Consider the following 7,443-nt stretch of genomic DNA (forward strand, 5'->3'; position numbering starts at 1 on the left):
GTGGTGATCATGAAGCTAACAATACAGAGTTTATGCTCTTGTTGTTACCTCCTTGTTTCCAGTAAACCTCAATTTGATTTTTTTTCTTAGCTTTACTATCCATTAGTGATGATTACCCTCTTAAAGGCAATAAAAAATCGACACCTCCCTTTTACATACATGTATATACAAGAGTGTATTTAATGCTTTATGCCTTTATATAGAAAACAGAAAGATGGGACTAATTGTGCTAGTGGAAACATGAAAACAATCAGTTAGTTAATCCTTTTTGAAAAAGGAGACCATTTTCTTTTGATTTTGGAAATGCTAATAATTTCTTGCAATATTTTCAAGCTGATGTGTAGGAGTTGATGTGTTTGGATTCCATTGATTATCTTCCCCCCACCACCCATGTTCTGTTTTTCAGTAACTTCTTATTTTAAAAAACTCAGTTTCAAATAATGTATCCTTACTCATTCGGCTATCGCTTAAAAATGCACACATAGATATTATGATATAAAAAACCCACTGAACATCCTGTATACTCTGTCATGGCATTGCAAAGATAAAATAGTCCATACCAGATGGCATCTATACATAATCTGGTTATTTTAAAAAAGCATTGTCCTTTTTATCTAAATTATTGACTAATAGTTTTAATGAGGTTAACTAAAATGCCAGCAAGTATGGTTTTTTTGCAAGCTCAGTCAATATGTCAATACCATTATCATATTGGGCCTGGGGCCAAAACCTAATATCCAAAAGGTTTAGGTTATGATGATACAAAACACTGACACGTTTGTCAGAATATGCACTTATAGTTTGGCAGGGAGAAATATCGCTATTCCCACCCCTTTCTAATAAATACTAGGAACTTGTTTTACATGGATGAGCAAGGAAGTAAGGGACAGCAAGGATCCCACCCTTACCAACCCTGTGCTTGATCTATCTGAACCTTGAATGCAGGCCAGGTTATAGGAATCTCCTCTTAGAGTAAGGGCTGCAACATTCAGAGAGCAAGTGATCAGGGAAAGATGGGTGGAGCCTTGCGTATACTTCCTACCTACCCTCCACCAGTCAGTGCTGCTGGCTAGGTGAGGCAAGGAAGTACGCTACACTCTTTCAAGGACAGTAACTTACTTCCCACTGTGAAACAAGAGGGTAGCAGAGGAAGAATTATAATTCAGGCACAAGTAATTGTCATGCTTTTCCTAGGGCAAAACATTTCCCTTAAATTAGACATGTATCTAAAAACACCCAGTCCAATCCTCTAATTTTAAAACTTCACATTTACATCTTCTTATATTGTGCTTTTTTGATAAATCTTGGAACATATTAATGTTTCCTTTATATATAACTTATTTCTTTTTAATATGGATTAAAACTAAGTCATTGGCTGTCAGGGAACAAAAAGTAACTGACAATGCATGAGAGCACATTAGGGAGGCAACCTAGTGAGAGAGGATGTGGAAAAAACTAATGTACTCAATTCTCTTTTTGCCTCTGTCTTCATGAACAAGGTCAGCTCCCAGACTACTGCACTGGGCAGCACAGTATGGGGAGGAGGTGATCAGCCCTCTATGGAGAAAGAAGTGGTTCAGCACTATTTAGAGAAGCTGAACATTCACAAGGCCATGGGGCCAGATGCAATACATCCGAGGGTGCTAAAGGAGTTACAGAGCCATTGGCCATTATCTTTGAAACTCATGGCGATTGGGACTATTTAGAAAAGCTGGATGAGCACAAGTCCATGGGGCTGGATGTGCTGCATCCGAGAGTGCTAAAGGAGTTGGCAGATGTGATTACAGAGCCATTGGCCATTATCTTTGAAAACTCATGGCGATCGGGGGAGGTCCCGGAAGACTGAAAAAAGGCTAATGTAGTGCCCATCTTTAAAAAAGGGAAGAAGGAGGATCCTGGGGACTACAGGCCCGTCAGCCTCAACTCAGTCCCTGGAAAAATCATGGAGTAGGTGCTCAAGGAATCAATTTTGAAGAACGTAGAGGAGAGAAAAGTGATCAGGAACAGTCAGCATGGATTCACTAAGGGCAAGTCATGCCTGACTAACCTAATTGCCTTCTTTGATGAGATAACTGACTCTGTGGATCAGGGGAAACCAGTTGCTGTGTTATTCCTTGACTTTAGCAAGGCTTTTAAACGGTCTTCCTTAGGATTCTTGCCAGCAAGTTGAAGAAGTATGGACTATAAGGTGGCTAGAAAGCTGGCTAGATTATCGGGCTCCGTGGGTAGTGATCAATGGCTCCATGTCTAGTTGGCAGCCAGTATCAAGCTGAGTGCCCCAAGGATCAGTCCTGGGGCTGGTTTTATTCAATATCTTCATTAATGATCGGAGAATGGTGTGGATTACACCCTGTCAAGGTTCCTTCCCCACTCTGAACTCTAGGGTACAGATGTGGGGACCTGCATGAAAGACCCCCTAAGCTTATTCTTACCAGCTTAGGTTAAAAACTTCCCCAACGTACAAACTTTGCCTTGTCCTTGAACCCTATGCTGCCACCACCAAGCATGTTAAACAAAGAACAGGGAAAGATCCCAATTGGAGACGTCTTCCCCCAAAATATCCCCCCAATCCCTTCACCTTGTTTCCTGGGGAAGACTTGATAATAATATCCTCACCAATTTGTACAGGTGAACACAGACCCAAACCCTTAGATCTTAAGAACAATGAAAAATCAATCACGGTCTTAGAAGAAGAATTTTATTTAAGAAAAGGTAAAAGAATCACCTCAGTAAAATCAGGATGGTAAATACATTACAGGATAATCAGATTCAAAACATAGAGACTCCCTCTAGGCAAAACCTTAAGTTACAAAAAGACACAAATACAGGAATACACATTCCCTCCAGCACAGTGAATTTCACAAGCCAAAAACAAAAGGAAATCGAATGCATTTTCTAGCTAGATTACTTACTAGCTTTACAGGAGTTGGAAGATTTGCATTCCTGATCTGTTCCCAGCAAAAGTATCACACAGACAGACAAAACCCTTTGTTTCCCCCCTCCAGATCTGAAAGAATCTTGTCCCCTCATTGGCCATTTTGGGTCAGGTGCCAGCGGTGTTACTTTAGCTTCTTAACCCTTTACAGGTGAAAGGATTTTGCCTCTGGCCAGGAGGGATTGTATAGCACTGTATACAGAAAGATGGTTACCCTTTCCTTTATATTTATGACACACCCTCAGCAAGTTTGCAGAAGACACTAAACTGGGAGGATAGTGTTAGGTACGCTGGAGGGTAGGGATAGGATGCAGAGGGGCCTAGACAAATTAGAGGATTGGGCCAAGAGAAATATGGTGAGGTTCAACAAGGACAAGTGCAGAGTCCTGCACCTAGGACGGAAGAATCCAATGCACCGCTACAGACTAGGGACCGAATGGCTAGGCAGCAGTTCTGCAGAAAAGGACCTAAGGGTTACAGTGGACGAGAAGCTGGATATGAGTCAACAGTGTGCCCTTGTTGCCAAGAAGGCTAAGGGCATTTGGGGCTGTAAAAGTAAGAGCATTGCCAGCAGATCGAGGGACATGGTCTTTCCCCTCTATTCGGAATTGGTGAGGCCTCATCTGGAGTACTGTGTCCAGTTTTGGGCCCCACACTACAAGAAGGATGTGGAAAAATTGGGAAGAGTCCAGCGGAGGGAAACAAAATTGATTAGGGGACTGAAGCACATGACTTATGAGGAGAGGCTGAAGGAACTGGGATTATTTAGTCTGCAGAAGAGAAGAATGAGGGGGGATTTGATAGCTGCTTTCAACTACTTGAAAGGGGATTCCAAAGAGGATGGCTCTAGACTGTTCTCAGTGGTACCAGATGACAGAACAAGGAGTAATGTTCTCAAGTTGCAGTGGGAGAGGTTTAGGTTGGATATTAGGAAAAACTTTTTCACTAGGAAGGTGGTGAAGCACTGGAATGCGTTACCTAGGGAGGTGGTAGAATCTCCTTCCTTAGAGGTTTTTAAGGTCAGGCTTGACAAAGCCCTGTCTGGGATGATTTAACTGGGAATTGGTCCTGCTTCGAGCAGGGGGTTGGACTAGATGACCGCCTGAGGTCCCTTCCAACCCTGATATTCTATGATTCTATGATTCTCTGACTCTTGGTTGATATCTTCATACCATTCCATATATACACTATTTGATAAACCAATTCAAAGTGATTAAACCTAAACTGTATGTATTTTCTAATAAAGCTAGAAATTCACAGAATGATCAAATCCCAGAAAACTTTTGTAAGTCGCAAAATTGTTTCATTTCCATCACATGATTTTCCTATATGTTAATGCATTCTCTTCAATGAAAGAACTCCATACATTTTTAGATATTTCAGTCTCAATTTTTAATTTCCACTGCTCTGTTATTAGAGACTGTACATCATTCTGTAGAGTCCTCCACCTTCACAATCCTTGGAACTTTTGTGTTAATTTTATTATCCATTTTTAAAATAAGTTTATATATAGGTCAGTATCATATTGCCTGGGTTTTCATCAATTACAGACGAATCCCCAAAGAAACTATGGCCCTGTACTAGCTCTCTGTCTATATGTCCCCATTCCTGTAATATATGAATACCTCACAAACTTTAATATACTTATCCCCACAACACCCTGTAGTGTACAGGATTAGAGCAGTATCCCTTTAAATATTTTGGGCATTCTAGTGGGGCTCACCATATTCTAGGTTTCCAAAAAGTATCAGAACCCAGTCAGAGCCAATGTGTAGCTAGATCCTACATCGGGGGTGTGTATAGTTCATAGAATCATAGAATAGAATCATAAGGCACAGGACTTACAAGGAGAGGCTGAGGGAACTGGGATTATTTAGTCTACAGAAGAGAAGAGTGAGGGGAGATTTGATAGCAGCCTTCAACTACATGAAGGGGGGGTTCCAAAGCGGGGGTGGGGGAAGGAGAGCTCAGCTGTTCTCAGTGGTGGCAGATGACCGAACAAGGACCAATGGTCTCAAGTTGCAGTGTGGGAGGTCTAGGTTGGATATTAGGAAACACTATTTCACTAGAAGGGTAGTGAAGGACTGGAATGGGTTACCTAGGAAGGTGGTGGAATCTCCATCCTTAGAGGTTTTTAAGGCCCGGCTTGAGAAAGCCCTGGCTGGGATGATTTAGTGGGTGTTGGTCCTGCTTTAGCAGGGTTTTGGACTAGATGACCTCCTGAGGTCTCTTCCAACCCTAATCCACTATGATTCTAAACGAATTGCCCAAGGTCACAAAGGAAACCTGTGGTGGAGCAGGGATCTAAAACCAGATTGCATTACTCTCAAACTGGTGCCCTAGCTTCTGGACCATCCTGTTTCTCAATTGTTTCTATGCATGTGTAGTCCCATTGCATTTCATGGGGACTCACTATATACACAGTAACTCATTTGCATAAGGTATATGCACAGAAACAAGCTCATCTACCCCACTAAAGCAATGCAGGGGAAAGGCTGTCAATTATGCACACTTTATTGTTCTGGTGCGTGATTGACAGCCAACACATATTAATGTGTCTACTATGCAGGAAGGAATAGGAGCTGATCTCATTTGCTTTTATACTGGGGGAAGTGATGATGCAATGTCCAAGAATAAGTGCTGTAGGATCATTTCCAGCTCCCACAACATGGAATGTAAAGTTCTTCACCCCAGAAAGTTCACAATAGGTAAATTCCCTTGCTCATTTTCCTCTCCATTTTCCCAGATCAGCTACCATTCACTAGTTTCTCAATTTAAATAGTTAACTCACATTCTCACTCTCATTGACCCAGTGAGGCAACCAAACAGGTGCAGATGGACTGTGGTGTTATTCCACTACTATTCCCTACCCAAAAGCCAGTCTGTATTTGGAGGAAGACTGGGATTGAGAGCCAGTCTGGATGGGGAGCAGCACTAAAATGACACCAGAGAGGGGAGTTTTATTGTGCCAAAGACCTGGTCTTGAAGATTATTATAATAAGGAGTCATGGGCCAGCTGTATTTATAAGAACATAAAAACTTAAGAATAGACATACTGGGTCAGACCAAAGGTCCATCCAGCCCAGTATCCTGTCTACCAATAGTGGCCAATTCCAAGTGCCCCAGAGGGAGTGAATATAACAGGTAATGATCTAGTGATCTCTCTCCTGCCATCCATCTCCACCCTCTGTCAAACAGAGGCTAGGGACACCATTCTTTACCCATCCTGGCTAATAGCCATTAGTGGACTTAACCTCCATGAATTTATCCAGTTCTCTTTTAAACCCAGTTATAGTCCTAGCCTTCACAACCTCCTCAGGCAAGGAGTTCCACAGGTTGACTGTGCCCTGAGTGAAGAAGAATTTCCTTTTATTTGTTTTAAACCTGCTACCCATTAATTTCATGTGGTGGCCCCTAGTTCTTATATTATGGGGACAAGTAAATAACTTTTTCTTATTCACTTTCTCCACACCACTCATGGTTTTATATACCTCTATCATATCCCCCCTTGGTCTCCTCTTTTCCAAGCTGAAAAGTCCTAGCCTCTTTAATCTCTCCTCATATGGGACCCGTTCCACACCCCTAATCATTTTAATTGCCCTTTTCTGAACCTTTTCCAATGCCAGTATATCTTTTTTGAGATGAGAGGACCACATCTGTACGCAGTATTCAAGATGTGGGCGTACCATGGATTTATATTAGGTCAATACGATATTCTCCATCTTATTCTCTATCTCTTTTTTAATGATTCCTAACATCCCGTTTCCTTTTTTGACTGCCGCTGCACACTGCGTGGACGTCTTCAGAGAACTATCCAGGATGACTCCAAGATCTTTCTCCTGATTAGTTGTAGCTAAATTAGTCCATCATATTGTATGTATAGTTGGGGTTATTTTTTCCAATGTGCATAACTTTACATTTATCCACATTAAATTTCATTTGCCATTTTGTTGCCCAATCACTTAGTTTTGTGAGATCTTTTGGAAGTTCTTCACAGTCTGCTTTGGTCTTAACTAGCTTGAGCAGTTTAGTATCATCTGCAAACTTTGCCACCTCACTGTTTACCCATTTCTCCAGATCATTTATGAATAGGTTGGATAGGATTGGTTCTAGGACTGATTCTTGGGGAACACCACTTGTTACCCGTCTCCATTCTGAAAATTTACCATTTATTCCTACCCTTTGTTCCCTGTCTTTTAACCAGTTCTCAATCCATGGAAGGATCTTCCCTCTTATCCCATGACAACTTAACTTACGTAAGAGCCTTTGGTGAGGGACCTTGTCAAAGGCTTCCTGGAAGTCCAAGTACAGTATGTCCACTGGATCCCCCTTGTCCACATGTTTGTTGACCCCCTCAGGACTCCATGACACAGCATTCAATGTTGGTATACTTATTTGTAAGGCTGTGAGTCTGTCACGGAGGTCACAGAAGTCACGGATTCCGTGACTTTCTGGGACTTCCGTGACTTCTGCAGTGGCTGGTGCGTCTGACCCCAGAACTGCCTGAG

The sequence above is a fragment of the Lepidochelys olivacea genome (genome assembly GCF_965140295.1).
Source record: "Lepidochelys olivacea isolate rLepOli2 genome assembly, chromosome: 3".
In the NCBI taxonomy this organism is placed as follows: Eukaryota; Metazoa; Chordata; order Testudines; family Cheloniidae; genus Lepidochelys; species Lepidochelys olivacea.